The following is a 17,015-nucleotide window of genomic DNA, read 5'->3' on the forward strand; positions in this document are numbered from 1 at the left end:
GCAACTTTGGTGATGACGGACACGTGGCTTCCTAAATTTCCCCAAAATAAAATATTTAGGTGGCAACTTTATAATCTGGCAAAGCAGTCCGGTTTTGGCATTATTTGATTCAAAATCGATTTTCCAAAATGATTTGCCGGATTGGACTCTTTGGTGTTTATCAATTTCACATTACACTTTGTGAGATTAGATTCAGAACCGTGACAGGAGTCCGAACTGTAGGACCAATTTGAGCTCTCCGAAAGGAGGGGCGCGAAAAAGTCGAGTCCACAGTTTCTGGCGACTCTGTTGGAGATTTAGAGAACTTGACTCGAACTTATGATATGTTATTTTATCTATACTCATGTGTTTCTTTGCATTTGCATTTGCATTTGCATTGGTGCGCCTAAGTCATAGTGTTTTCCATCTGCTATTCCTGAGCGGTTTGCCGGAGGCTTGCTTGGAAAACCTCGCCATAAGGCTAACCGGTTGCGGGCTCTGCCACGATAGGAACACAACCCTTGAATCTGGACTACTGCTGTACCGTTTGATCCTCCTTTCACTTCTCGATGTTAGGTGTCAGAGGTATGTTAGGTAGTCTTGCTAAGGTACCCTTTTTGACCAATCAGCCTAGTTGCATATCGGAAGCCATAGAGACTGTTCCAAACTAGGACAGGTTGCTCACCCGAATGCAGGAATTATTTGAAACTGCTTGCTTTGCGTAGTGAAACCCTAGCTCCTAACGAAACTAGGACAGGGTAACCCTACCCCATCATAGGGGTGTTTTGGCTCTCTTTAACTGGTTTATGCTTTACAGTGAAACTGTACAGGGATGTGCATATCACTAGACCAGAATTCAGTAAAGAGTACAGTCATTCAGCTGTGATCATATCCGTTCCAGTGAAATTCAGCTGTGATCATATCCGTTCTAGTGAAATTGGGCTGAGATACTGTCTGATTTCTCTTTTGCAAGGTAGTCCTGGAACCATAGCTTCAGAAGGCTCCAATATCCCCTAAGTACTCTGGACTTGTATCGATAGACTTTGTCAGGTCGGAATTTGTTCAGAAGCAACTTGTGTTTACCACACCCCCACCGGTTACAAGACGAAGGAGGTTCATGTAGAATTTACCAGTACAGTTTCTACAACAGTCACACCTCAGTTCACTCGGGTCTAGTCTGGTTTGGGAATAGTTATCTGCATTCAGCTCAACACAACATCAATCACCCATTCCCATGGCTCAGTATCCCCCAGCCAGTGTGAAAGAACAGATACAGCACTTACAACAAACAATCGAGGCAATGTCGCAAGACGCATTCTGTCAGGCTGAAGTCATGGCTCGTCAGACCGAAGTGATAACCCGGCTACAACAACAACAGCCATAGCCAGCCGTGGCTTCCACATCATATACACGTCTCACGGGTAACCTAACACCTAGAGCCACTACCCATACTGCTAATGTCCAAGAGACTCAGGGCAATCCGGCAGAGCCAATCCCAGCACAGGCCTCTAAAGCTCCTGTTTATCAAGCACAAGCTCCATTTGAATTTGAGGTTGACCCAACTGCACTTAAGGTTAATAAACTGGAGAAGTTATTCAAACGAGCACAATGAGTGAAATCCATCCCGGATTTAGAAGACGGGTATACTGAATTCGCAGTTACCTTACCAAAGCGGTTTAAAATACTGCATATTGACCGCTTCGACGGCTCTGGAGACCTAATGGTGCACCTTCGCCTATTTTCTGATATCCTGAGGCCAATGGGTTTGACCCCAGCCCAGAAGTTGTCACTATTCGGCCGAACCATGTCTAGGATAGCCGTAATCTGGTATGCTAAATTAGAGGACTCTGTGAAACAAAACTGGGAAGCGATTGCTGAGGCCTTCATTGCTCAATACTCCTACAACACACAGATCGAGGTCATAACTCGTGATCATGAAGCCACCCGCCAAGAGCTAAAGGAGGGTTTCTCAGAGTTCATGACGAGATAGAGAGCGAAGGCCTCGATGATGACTATAAGGCCTTCCAATAAAGATCAGATCAGGATGATTGTTCGGAATCTGAACGGCAAGTTGCTGCAGAAGATGATTGTTCTACCTTTGTTTACCTTTCTAGAGTTTCATGAAACGGGAGTTCAAATCAAGGATGCCATCAGACAAGGGATCTTTGTGGAAGATAATGAGCCTTTGAATAAGAATGTTGTTCGTAGTTCCAATGCTACTACTGATGGTAGCACAGCTGCAAAATGCTTAGAAGTAAACACTATCACCACTCCCCTCAATGGCCAAAAACCAACCACTTCGACTCGGCCCCAAGCCCGAAATTTTTATCCTCTTTACATGAGTCTCTCTCAAGCTTTGAAAATGTTGCGAGAAGAAGGGTACCTAGAGCTTCTAGAACCTCAACCCCTTCCAAATCCTCTTCCACCAAGATATGACCCAGCTAAATACTGTACCTATCATCAACAGCATGGTCATGATACGAACCGCTGCATCCACCTCTGTCATAAGATTCAAGATCTGATTGACGAAGATATCATAGCTCCACCAAAAGGACCTCAGGCTAACACTAACCTATTACCTCAACACCTCAATCTAATCCATACACTCTCATCCACCTACAACCCCAGCATATACATCACCCCAGCCCATTTACCCAAGCCTGAGGCGTTCATTCTAAAAAGCACGGATTTGTGCATGATGGATGCACTTGAACCCCAATCATCTCAAACCTATGAACCCACTACTTCTGAGCTGATGAGCATGATTGGAGATTTGTAGAGAACTGTGGCAGATTTAGCTTTTGGGGTTTTGGCTCCATCATCGACCACATCACATGCTAGAAACTTCACGCCAAAAGGCTCCTCAATCTTGGGACGGGCTACATTTGAAGAAGGCCAATCCTTTAGCAAAATGGAGGCAAGTGATAAGAACAAGGTAGGGGCAGGCATTGGGCCCTATGAACATCTTTAGTGGGCTGTTGAGGCTTTGAAAGTCGAAGGACTTAACAAACAGTAGGTGCTTGTAGTTGTTACAAAGACTGTGGGTGACACTTTTACCACTCAAGTTGGGGGCAGTTTGAATCAAAGGGCAAGCCGGGAAAAGGGATGTCGTACCAGAAACATTCATTTCAGCTCCAATCCTACACTTGGAAGAGATCATCAAACCCAGTCAGCACCTACCAACCTCTTTGCCGGTACATCCAACATAACTCCACAAACCTCGAAGCACCAACCCCGAGGCCAGAGGGTCTTCGCCCCGCTTTACATGACCTTGTCCAAAGCTTTCCAAATCCTTATAGGACAAGGCCATCTCAAACCCTTTGAGCCTCGGCCTCTCCCGGATCCCCTTCCAGCTAAGCATGATTCTGTCAAGTATTGTGCTTTCCATCAACAAACCGGTCATGACACTGACAGTTGCTTTCGTCTTCACCATGAAATACAAGATCTGATTGGTAAAGAGGTCATCATCGCACCAGGTCCTGCAAAGTCTATCGGTACTGGATCGATGAACTTGGGAGATAATATGATTATGTGATCGGGGGATGAACCACCTGCTAATGGCGCACATTTTTACTCCAGATATGGCGGATGGCACGCACTGTTTTGAGCAATTTGCGAATGCTGTTTATTTTACTTTCTGACTTGGGTATTGAGTCGGTTCTGTTGTGTTATATTGAGTCTGTCTTATTGTATCGAGCCAGTCCTGTTGTGTCGGAGTTGGGTGATTTCGAGGGTGTTACCTCGAACATCACTATCTTGTTTTGTGTTCATTTTTTTACACTCTTTCTTTTGCGTTTGTTTCTACCATTGAGTTAGTTGAGCCAAAAGATCTAAATGAAACGGTAGTGCCTTTCACCTACTTTTCTATGCCTTGAAATCACTGCATTGACCTAGGTTTTTCAAAACTTTTCGAACACTGTGATGAAAACAAAGAGGAAGGAATTCCTCGGGATTTGCAAAAATTTGATCAACTAAGAGAAAAAGAGGCACGCTAAGCCCTTAATGAATGAGATCATATTTGTTAATGTGAGTACTGGGAAGGATCCTGGCTTGATCCAGATTGGTTCTACATTGTCTTCAGAGGAGCTTAAGTGACTAGTCGCTTTCTTAAAAGATTTCAAAAAATATTTTGCGTGGTCTTGCGAAGACATGTATGGAATCGCTCTCGAGATCGTGCAGCATAGGATCGCTCTCAGCCTGAAGACTCAACCCCTTTTGCTTTCAAACCTTGAACTTTGATTTAGAGTATTCAAACGATCAATCACAACATAAGGCTTGTATGGCTAGATTGGAAGTAACCCTTGAACTAAGGGCAAGAAGGTCAGATCAAGAAGGTCAGATGTCATCAAAGGAAGCTTGCAAAGCTAGATCAGAAACAGCCCTTGAACTAGGGGCAAAAATGTCAGATGTGCTCAAACATTCAAAAGATGGGTCATTCCGCAAACCAATGATGATAGGCAAGAAAGCCAAATTCCAGCAACTGAAAGAAGAAAATTTTTGCTGAAGGACAATCGAGTTCCTATCCACAACACTAAGGGCAAATTCAGACCTGATTGGATGGGCTCCTACATCATCAACAAACAGCAGCCATTCTCCTGGATTCAGATGGCTTAAAGATCCTATGGCCAATCAACATGGACAAAGTTAAACTTTTTTTATCCTTGAGAGGCGCGCTGAACCGAAAACCCGGAAGGGCGACCCAGGCAAAAGTTGGAGCAAAAAGAAAAAGAAAAAGAAAAGAACAAAAATGAAAAAAAAAAAAAGAAGAAAAAAATAATGAAATGAAAAGAAAAATAGCTCGCAAGGTTGAAAACCCAGCAAGGGCGGCCTTGGCAGAAGTTAGAGCACAAAAGGAGAGTGTCAACACCCGAGTGAACCTCACCCGGAACTACGTACGGCCTAATTCCCATCTTTGGGATACATAGGCAACTTCATCCTGAAGTCCGGCCCCAACCATTTTCAACCTGCTGGTCTCGTTCATGTTGATTGGTTTATCCTTATTCAACCCGGCTATCTTATCCATGTGCAAATTGGCTCGTCTTCATGCTCATCTTTGTTCAAAATCGGACTGTCCTATTCCATTACAAGATTCAACTGCAAGACATTTCAAGTTCAGATCTGAGGTTGTGCATCTCAAGAAATTCTATGTTGGTCGACCAGTGGCCATTTGCAAAAATAGTTTTTGAGGATTTTTAATGAGGTTGACTAATTCTCTCAAAAATTATTCTATTTTTCCAAAACTAAACCATTTCTTGGACCCAAAAAAGGAAAAATTTCAGTGCTCATGGCTTGACTTGCATAATTTCAAATCAGAAAATCGAACAAACATGCTAATCTAACTCTCGTGTTGGTCAAAATTTGTTTTAGTAGAAATCCAAAAAATAAAAAATGGTCAAAATGATGAACTAGGGGCACAGTTGAGTTAGGTTTTGTCTGTTTTCCATTATCAATGTATTCGCCAGAGGTATCAAAAGGCCAAAAGCTCTCTCATCCTCCAAGCAATGAGGTATCAAGCCAAGTGCGAAACACGAACTAGAAATGGAGCTGGATATTCGATTTCCTTATCCGGATGATTAAGCTCAAATTGGCATCTTACTCGGAATGGGAACGTAGAAAACGCAATATGTGAGACCAATCAATTGTATGCCTGGCCGGTGGAACATATTATAATTCATCTCGGTCAAGCAGCTAAGCGAAGGGCATCGTCAACCGATGTCAGTTGCAGATCTGCTGCGCATCCAGTCCCATCACAACCCCTCTGTGGGAAAGCTCACTAGTTGTGAGCCAAAGAAGGAGCATCTAGTAGAATGCTAGGGGCAAGAGTCCACAACTTCCTGTTTATCCATCAACCACCAAGGGGAGGGAAAAAAAAAGAGAGATTAAATAATAAAGAGATATGCATTGAGATAAAAAATAAGAAAAGAGCTTTTAAGAGAAAAAGAGATTGAGTGCCAGAGTGATGTGAGAATCACAAATAAGAAATGGTGGGAAACAATACATGGAGAAAATGGCTCCTTGTGAACTGAGAGGCCTCTCGCCATTGGAATACATTCGAGTGTTGTGTTTGTTGTTTTTGTTTGTCTCGATTCTTGTTCTGAGTCGTTTCGAGTGTCAATAGCTATGTTTAGGTTGTTTTACCTTTGTTTTCCTTTGTTGAGTCGTTTTGACTGTGGTCGGTCGTTCGTAGGCTCAATACCTGGTCAAGAACTATTTCTCAATTTTAATTTCAAAATATAAATCGTTTTGTACTCAGAGTGCTGTGCCGTTCTCCACATATGTGCAAAGTAGGATTTGTTCTTTCATAAAACTGCAGGGTTCAACCCAGGTCATGTGAGAACAATAGAACAAGGACCTATCTAAAGCTACATGGGTTCCAGATTGCAAAGCAAAAGAAAAAAGGGAAAATGTGGGGCATCTGAGTTTGTTTCAACTTCATAAAGTTCCGAGATTGCATTCCGTATGTACCTCTTTAGGCCTTGTCAATGCTCCGAAGTATGAGTGTACCTTTACATCAAGCTCAAGCTCAAACTCAAGCTTGCTTCAAGCCAGAATGGCGATCAGAAGTGCTCTCCCTAAGTACCATTCCCTGCCAGAGACATCTTGGCTATGTTTGCAATGAGTTCCTAGGAGGCCAACTGCGACGGTGGAAACTAGAGTTTGAATGGCGATGCCTAGAACACAAAGGTTTGGAATTTCTGAGACTAAAGTCTGGTTTGAATACCTAGGGATGTATCTCCGGCTTGAAATCTGTATGGCAGCCCCATAGATTGAGATAGCATATGTGCGCCTCAATTCTGGATACTGAACCAACTTAGTCTGTCACCTCATTGGAGAATAGGGAAAGTTGTGAATATGATTAGGAAGAAAAGCAGCATCTCTGGCTTCTACATGCAGATGTCGTTCCTTGTCAGCATTTGAGGGCCTTTGAATTGTGAGTTGAAGGTAAGAGTTTGAAGAACACAAAAGGGGAGATCCCTGTCAGAGTAGAGCGGTTCATTGCCACTCACCCCATGAGGTGCTTTTTTTAAAAGTGCCGCTTTGTTTGTTTATTACATTCCCTAAGCATCATGCACTACATTGCTTGTAACAGGTATCATATTATCACACTTATTGCATTTGTTTGCATCTAGTGTTATCTTGTATCATTTATCCTTTCACGCTGTGCACCGTTTAGGATCGTTGTCCCCCGGGGTTATCTCAGGATGTGTGGAACGCGCTCCTGATTGGTTTTCTTTGGACCTCTTCTCAGGATTTCAGCATGGTTAGAGTGTCCATTTCCTCACACAATTTCAGCGTGTTTGGAATTTATCTCAGGATGCGTGGAATGCGCTCCTGATTGGTTTTCTTTGGACCTCTTTTCACGATTTCGGTGTGGTTAGAGTGTTCCTTTCCTCACACGATTTCAGTGTGTTTGGAATTTATCTTAGGTTGCGTGGAACGCGCCCCTGAATGGTTGTTTTCGGAACTCTTCTCATGATTTCAGCGTGTTTGGAATTTATCTCAGGTTGCGTGGAACGCGCCCCTGAGTAGTTGTTTTCAAAACTCTTCTCACGATTTCAGCGTGGTTAGAGTGCTCCTTTCCTCACACAATTTCAGCGTGTTTGGAATTTATCTCAGGTTGCATGGAACGCGCCCCTGAGTGGTTGTTTTCGGACCTTTTCTCACGATTTCCGCATGGTTAAAGTGTTCCTTTCCTCACACGATTTCAGCGTGTTTGGGATTTGTTCTTCCTCCTCTTACGATTCCAGCGTGGTTGGAGTATGTCACCCTTTTGCATCTACTACACTATCTGTTACGTCCATTACATCATACCATTTTATCGTCTGCATCCTTTCTTTGTTAAGCTTAGTTGGGCATGTGCTCATACATTTCCTTCGTTGAAGCATGGTTCTGTGATAATGTGTACACGCCTATTCCATGAAGAGAATTATGGTTTGAGGGTTTCGGCACCTTTTCTGTGTTAGACGTGGTCTAGTTTGTGTCCATGCCTTGGTAAGACGTGGTTCGGCATACGCCTTATTCACTACATCCATTGGATCCATGGCATCGTATTTTGTTTTGTTACATTCAGCATTTAGGATCACGATCTTTCCTCAGCAGATCACTCCTCACTTATATCATCCCTCCCAATTACTTGTATTCTTTCTGTGAAACACATAGTTCTGCATGTGCACACGCCTATCCCACTAAGAGAATTGTGGTTTGAGGGTTCCGGTACCTTTTCTATGTTAAACGTAGTTTGATTTTGCATCTCCAACCCTTTATGATATTTGTGTGATTTTGCACTGTTTGTGGTTTGATTATTTCATTGTATTGTATATCATTCGCACTGTTTTGTTGCATTATGTATCATTTTGCATCCTGCCTCTGAACTACACTGGTTTGATTCCTTGCAAAGGGATACGTAGGCAGCCTGCGGGCGCAACCATTCTTTGTTTGTTTGGTTGTTTGTCTGAGTCTATGGCCTTGTCAAAAATGGGTCGTCTCTAGACTTTGACATTCACCCCCGCCATTTCATGACTTCCGAGTTCTGTCAAAGAGGGGCAACTGTAGACACCCCATTTTTGACCGAAATCAAGACTTAGACGTCATTGTTTGTGCACTCGATGATTGTGCTTGTTTGTGCTTGTTTGAGCGCCTGAAGTTCTCGGCGGAACGCCTTGTCCTTGAGCCTCTAAAACCTTTTTGTTTTGTGCTTGTTTTTGGGCCAAACCTTGTTGACTCTTTCCTGGAAGGGGGAGGGACCTTGTCGGCCACTTTTTGTTTCTGTCGACCAGTTGAAGTGGCCGGTTGGCTACCTAAAGTGGCCGACGGCCATTTGTTCCCTTTTTCAGATATTTGTTTGCTAGTTGTGCCAGCTGTTGTTCACTGAAAGCCATATCCATACATGTGTATAGAGGGATGAATACAAGCCTTTAGCTTGATTTTCTATATATAGGGGGGTCTTTCTCCCATTTGGGGAGGTTAGGAAATTTTGGGAGCCTCTCTCTCTAGATTTCTCTCTCTCTCTTGCCCTTTTGTGCATACAAGTAGAGATACACTTCTCCTTTGCCTAGACATCCCAGATCAAAGTTGCTTATCTTTGGGCTGAGATTCTAGGAGGCCCTCTTTCAGCTCTAGAAGGTGATTTTAGCTTGAATTTGGCTTGACTTGTTGCCTAAGTTGTGTCTTCCCTTCAAGAGGTTCAAGAGGTAGAAACTTCTCCTTGCTAGCTTAATTTCCATACTTGTTTTGCCATCTTTTGACACTGTTTTTTAGCTGGTTTTCAACTACAAAAATCTATATTTTTCAGTCCTAAAAGTGTTGGGGTCGTCCCCCCTTTTGGCTCTTTGGCTTGTTAAGCTTTTTGGGCTATCTTTCATCACCTTTAAATCAAACTTTTTGGGCCTTTTTACCACTGATTTTTAGAGGTTCTCAGAGGCTAAAAATATTGTTTTGAGGCCTCAAAAATAGAGGGGTTGGCCACCTCTCTTCATATTTGTTTACTAGTTCAAAAGCTCCATGTTTTAGCTTATTGTCTTAGCTTCTTTTACCATGTTTTCAAACTGATTTTAGGCTATAAAAACTCTGTGTTTTTGGGATGAAGCTTGGGTCCTAAGGCCATTAAAGGTTGAGGGGTTGATAGCCCTTCTTTGTACCTTGTTTTGGAGGCCATTGCCCTCGTGTTTCCCACTCTTGCATCATCTTTTTCAGAGCTCTTAACCACTGAAAATCAGAGTTATTTCAGTACAAAAACCTTCTTTTGAAGTCCAAAATTGAAGGGGGTAGCCTCCCCTCCTTATGTCTTGTTTGCGAGCCTAGATAGCTTAACATGTGAGCATGTTTTTTTAGCATTTTGTACCTTAATCTCAGCATATTTTTGCCACTATTTTGACTGGTTTCAGCTTTGTTTTGAGCTGGTTTGGTCCTTTGAGGCTTGTATTGTGTGGTTATAGTGCAAAGAGCTTCACTAGTTTGGTGTTTTAGGCCTTCAAACATCATTTTCTTGAGTTGATTGCATGTTTTAGTATTATTTTGCATGTAATTTCAGCACATATAATATCCGCAACCTCCCTCATTTCTTTACTTTTTCATTTGCTTTGAGAGTTGTTTAGCCTTAGGGTTGTGTTTAAGCTCAAGATCGAGGTTCGTGCTTAATGGTTTTAATCCTCTTTTGAGGATTTCTACTAACCAACAGCATGACCTCTCTCTTGTCTTAAATCATCTCTTGGTTGACACCTCTTCCATTAGAGGACACTCACTTTTGGACTAATCAATTAAAGAATTAATTGGTAATCTAAAATGTGTAAACAAAATGAACAAAGTAAAAGAGGCGAGATAAGCATCTGTTATGTTGCATTGCATGTGTTCGGATCGGACATTAATTCGAACACGAGAAAAATGGGACGTTTCATACTCAAAGTGATGAAACGTGTCACTTTTCTTGGTCACCATCACCCTTGATCATGCATGATAGCATCGTGCTTTTGTCAAGTCTTGTTTTGCATTCATTAACTTGTGCAAGCTTGGCTCCTTAGCCATCATGCATTGAAAATGCTTGGTTGATGGTTTGAGGGTCGAGAATTACACTCCTTTGAACTTGTGTAATGATAAGAAGGGTAACAATGCACACAAACCTTGAAAATACATTGTTTTGCCTCTGTTTGCTCTCTGTTGCAGCAAAAAAAGGAAGCCCGGGGAAGGGGTGGCCGACGGGCACTTGGAGTGACCGACCGGCCAGTTGTAGTAGCCGACAGCCACTTTTTGTAGTCGACCAGTCACCAGTGAATTTTTGCACAAATGTGCTCCTGAGGTGGAGTAGAGGCATTCTGGGAGTCGGTACAATTTTCAGTGATCAAACGGGTGCAAACAGAGGCATCCGATGGCAAGGCAATGGCATTTTCGGGTGGATCAACCGAGCATGCATGCATCCCTCGCCCTCGAGGCCATTTAGTCGCTTTTGTTAACTTAGAATAAGTTAGCTATTTCATTCATACAAGTGCGGTAATTACTTAGCTTAATTCATTTTGTAATATTTTAGCTAGCTTAGAATAGTTAGTTAATTTACTTCAATTATTGTATTAGTTAACTAGAATAGTTAATTAGTTTTCAGTTTGTAATTAGTTAGCTTAATTAGCGTAGCTAGCTAGTTAGCTTAATCATTCGGACCCTCCTTCGTGAGGACATAATGTTGTAATAAGTGTGTGTGCGTGCGTATGTGCATGTCTTCCAACCCCACGTTTTTCTCTCTTTTATTTAACTGCTTTTGATAGTTAGATTAGGGACAGTTTCAATTAGCATACCTTATGCTTGCATGTTTGCATCATTCATTTGTCTTGCATGCACCGAGGCTCGGCGCAACATTCAAACTGTATTGTCATTTCAATACTTATTTGAACACGTGTTTCAGAGCATGTTATCAAATTGAATCAAATCATGTGCCATATTAATAGCCGAGCCTATTAATTGCATATTGCATGTGTTGCATTAGGCATCTTAACATAGTTAGGATCATGCATCTTTCTAACTAGTTTTTGTTTTGGCTTGGAGTACTCGGTGAGTTTTATGCTTTAGCATGCTTGCATGAGTACGATTGCCATGTTGCCAGATAGCATGCATGCCATAAGGCTATTTGCTTAGATGATTAACTACATGAATGCCTGTGGATGAAGGCTTTATTATTTGAATTGAAACAATTCAACGAATGTATGTTTAAGCCCACTTTGCGAAGTGGCAAATCATGTTTTAAGTCCAACTTGTTTGGTGAAAAATTCGCGTTTTAGCCCACTTGAGGGTTGCAAATTCAAACCATTTTCAAAAATAAACATGAGTTGAAATGTTCCAATTCTTGCGATTTTAGTCTATACTTATATGTTTGTGCATCACGTAGTAAAAGTTAGCTAATAACCGGAATAAGAACACATAATGTTTATAAAAGAACATATCATGATTAGTAGAGGCCGATCCTTTGATCGGGCGAGCGGGGTACTCATTTCAGGACTTTCCCCTCTCATACCCAAGTTCCCGAGCCGAGACAACTTTGGTGATGACGGACACGTGGCCTTTGGCACGAGTCAGGATTTCCTAAATTTTTCCAAAATAAAATATTTAGGTGGTGACTCTGTAATCTAGCAAAGCAGTCCGGTTTTGGCATTATTTGATTTAAAATCGATTTTCCAAAATGATTTGCCGGATTGGACTCTTTGGTGTTTATCAGTTTCACAATGCACTTTGTGAGATTAGATTCAAAACCGTGACAGGAGTCCGAACTGTAGGACCAATTTGAGCTCTCTGAAAGGAGGGGTGCGAAAAAGTCGAGCTACAGCGGTCCCAAAGTGCAGCATAGAAGATGCGTCACAGGCATACAACATTGAGGATGTGTCATAGGCATCAGGGTAGACCAACACGGAGAAGGAACAGAAGCAGCCAATGGTCAGGTTTGGCTCATTTTCTCCAATGCCAATCAACATGGTCTATGTGCTACCACAGGAGTTTCAAGCCTAAAAATGAGGAACTGAAGTAGGGTCATCGAATTCAACAAATCTATAATGAATTCGCTCCCTTGTCTAAGGTTGGGTTGGTTTTGGCCAGGCATTCTAACTAATAGTTTTGGTAGAAGATGAGGCAACCTCATCCCACGCTGAGATCTTTGGAACAGATGAAGAGCCTTTGAGATCCATTTGAGCACGTTTTTGTTCTAAAGGTGCATATTTTACAAAACCCTCCATAACTTGTATAAATGGAGAAGGGTAAATATGGCTAATAAATACATGAGAGTTCTTTCGAGGTTGGCCAACATTGTCCAAAACCTCTTTGTATGCTTGATCAATGAAAGAAAAGGTTTGATTGGCCATCAAGGATGTGTCAGTCCCTTCGTTTCCACATGTAGTAGAAGTAAGCTTCAAGCATAAAAGGAAGTTCAATGTTTTAAACATTGCTTGAAGACGGTTATACTTCCAGAACAATTAATTACCATGCACGTCCTAGAATGTGGGCAATAGTGCATCGATTCACTAATATTACCAAGTATTGGTTATATTAGTGTGGAGAGTAATGTTGGCCACATATTTTGTATCAGCCAATCATAACCTGACATGTGGTCCATTAGGGATAACTTGTGGAATTAGTAAAGGTCTCTCGTCCTCAGAGGACATGTAGCAAATTATATCAATGGCAATGGGTCTGCGAAGTACTGGAGCAATCAAAAGGAGCAAGGAGACATGGTTAAATACTTCTTAAAGATTTAAATTCAAATTCAAGAGGGAAGCCCAACTGCAAGAAATGGCTTAGTGGAGGCAAAGTGCTTGGAGTCATGTCCCATTATTATGGAGGTCACTTTGACAATTATCAGCCACTTCGACGGTTACTACCAAGGCCTATAAATAGAGAGGAAAGTTGATAATGAAGGCACAAGAACCAGATCTAGAAACCAGTTTATTTATTTTGCATTTTTCTTTCCAGTTCTTTACTTTCCTGCACTGCATTTCAAATTCCTAGGAGTAGTTTTAAGTTAGTCTATTGCCGTAACCCCCTTAGAAGCTGTAAAAGTGCAAAGGTACAATTGTAAACTCTTATTTACTTAATGAAATTTGATTTCTAATATTGTTTCTCCCTCTTTCTTTTACTTTTGTGATTAGTCTTCTGAATTTTCTCCTAAAACAAGCCATCAGTAAAAATCTTCTTCATTGAGGTTAAAAAGAATTTTGAAACAATTGTCTGATTAATTAGTTGGCATTTAGTATCTTTGTAAAGACTTATTGATCGTTACTCGCACGATCTAATTACGTTTTTAACCTTCAAAAGTCAAAAAAACCAACATAACTATATCACAAGATTTTGATTTCTAAAAAGAATCATAATTATACTAATTTAAAATATATATATATATATATATATATTCATCTTTGCCAAGCAGTTATTTTAAGGATTGAAAGTGTAAAAAATCAACGATAAAACTGTTGAAAACTTGACATCCATTCTCTCTACTCCTACCATCATCTCTCATAGCAATTTTAATCATATCTTACTATAATATAAGAGGGAGTAGCCATGGCATGGCTCTGTTTTTTCCCTTCCCTTTTGTGCCCTTGTCTTCTGTCTTGTATTTTTGCCATTTTGTCTTTTGTCTTTTGTCTTTTTTTTTTTTTTTTTTTGCTTGTACAATTTCATAATTTTTATATTTTGTTTATAATTTTTGTCTCTTTTGATAACACTTATAAATAAATCATTTTTAAAAATTCACTAATTGTGTTTGATTCAATTTTAGATTATAATTTATTGCAATTTTTGAACTAATTTGAAAAATTATAAAAATGAGAAATATTTTTAAGTTATAAAATATAACCTTCTTTTAAAAAAAAAATAATAATAAATAAATAAAAAGTTATACCAAACAAATATACAACTTATTTCAATTCTTTTAAAGTAACAATTTAAAACGTTATAATCATAATAACTCAATTACAGGTGATACTAAATTGAATGATCTATCAATACTTTATTCAGAATAAATATGAGTAGGGAGCCATTAAATCACTAAAACTGTGACACATGAAATGATAATAAAGTATTGTACATAAATTTATCATATTAACATTTATTGTTATTCAGTGATGACAAATAATATCCAAATATTGTTTTTAAGCTGCTTTTACAAATAATTTTAGTAAAGTTTTAAAAAATTTTACTTTTTATGATAAGATTATTATCGCTAGAAAAAAACATTGTATTTGACAAATCATAATTTCGTTTTCTTTTTCTTTTTTTGGTAAAGTTTAAGTGAGTGTTGGATAGGACAATACCAAATGTTGCTTTAGTAAATAATAATTTTAGGAGAGTGTTTAGAGATTAAAAATATTAAATATTGTTACTTAGACAGTCACCTAAAAAAAGTGTGTTTGTAGAGTAGTTTTTTAGATAAAAAGTACGAAAACTTGTTTGGTTTGTCTTTTTTTAGAAATGGTTTTAGAAAATTATTTTGGGGAGAGAGTTTTAAAAAAAGTAATTGATTTGATGTGTAAGAGACAGAGAATGATTTTGGAAAGTAGGTAGCCAAATAAAATTTTGAGATTTTTTTTGAAAAAATTTGTTTGTTTTGATTACTCTTGAAAATTTGTTTGTTTCTGAAAAACAATTCAAATTATTTTCCTTTTTCATCCAATTAATAGTAAAAAATAATTAAATATTTTTATTGTATCCTAATCAAACATAATGCAATAATCTCCGATTCTTATTTAAGAGTAATCATATACAAATAGAATTGGAAAAATTACCCCCCTTCCCCCCCCCAAAAAAAAAGAAAAAGAAAAAGAAAAAGAAAAAGAAAACCTATAGTTTGAACCCTATAACAAAATAAACTTTGAATTTTTATTTTTGTCAATTTAAATTCTAAAATTTTGATTTGCTTTCAATTTAAACCATTTGCCTATTTTTTTAAAGTAAAATAAATATAAAAAAAAATAGTCATTAAATTCAATGAAAAATATCTAAAATATAATTTTCGTTGAATTTAATACCTAAAATACATTTTTTTTCATTTATTTTACTTAATAAAAATAGGTAAAAGGTTTATATTGAAAACAAATCAAAAGTTTAGAGTTCAAATTGATAAAAGTAAAATTTTAGAGTTTATTTTGTTACATGGTTCAAACCCTGAGTTTTTTTTTTTTTTTTTGTAATTTTTCCAATAGAATTTTATAAAAATTTATATATAAAATAATATAACTTCTTTTGGTTACTTCATTTCAATTAAAATACAATCTATCATTGTCTTCATAATTTCAAAAATGCCATTGACACTTCATTATAAATATTTTTTTTCCTGTATTAATTTTTTGTTCTTAAACAATTTTTCTTTTATATAATTTTTTTAAAATAATATTGAGTAATGTTTGGTTTATTGGAATAAAACTGAAATGTAATATAATAATTATTAGGGAAAATTATTAATAAAAAAAATCCAAGAGTTTGAAACCCTATAATAAAATAATCTTTAGATTTTAATTTTCTCAATTTAAACCTTAATCTTTTTATTTATTTTTAATCTAAACCATCAATCTATTTTTATCATGTACAATTGACGAAAATAATAGTATTTTAATCATTAAACTTAATAAAAATAGTATTTTAGATGATTTTTTATGCACCTACATTGAGTTTAATGATTAAAATATTATTTGTTTCTATCTATTTTACTTAACAAAAATAGACAAATAGTTTATACTAAAAACATATAAAAATAAAGTTTAAATTGATAAAATAAGAAGTTCATAATTTATATTTTATAAAACAATGTTATCTATTTTGTAATAAATTAAATATTATTTTTAATAAAACTAAAAGTATTATAGTTGTGAAAATTAAATTTACTATAAAAAATTATTATATTTATAAAATATAAATTTATTATAATAGTGTCTCGTGCCACGGGCATCTTTTCTATTATGTATATAAATTTTGTTACTTATACATTTTGCATACATATTAAGAAACTTCAAAGGTGTAAAACATGTGTAACAAATGGGAGATGACTTCTCTTCGGTTTACATAGTAGATTAGAGAATATTGTTGGGTTTGTGAGATTCATTATGGATCTCGTTTCGATGATTTAAATTATTTAATATGTAAAGCTTGTTAAATATTTTATATCTATAAAAAATTATATTAATCAAATATCGGCAACTCTTTGATCGTAATACATTTTTATTAACAATTTATTTTTAAAATTATATTTACTATTAACAAAAATGTGTTCCGATTAAGGGGTTATCGATATTCGATTAATGTGATATTTTGTAGATATAAAATACTCAACAAATTATATACATTAAACAATTCAGATTATAGAAACAAAATTCGTAATAAATCCCACAAACCCAAGAGTATGTTCAATAGTGGATTGAGGAGAAGCCTTCCCGATAAATAATGTATAATCTGTCTAGTGTAAGGCCCTATATAATAATAATAATTCATAACATGCAAAGCCTTGGGTTCGTGTTCACCCTTTTGTGTCTTGTAATTTTATTATTAAAATAGATTTAATTTGACATCTTTAAAAA

Source organism: Camellia sinensis, chromosome 7 (assembly GCF_055761805.1).
Source record: "Camellia sinensis isolate YWXY chromosome 7, ASM5576180v1, whole genome shotgun sequence".
Lineage (NCBI taxonomy): Eukaryota > Viridiplantae > Streptophyta > Magnoliopsida > Ericales > Theaceae > Camellia > Camellia sinensis.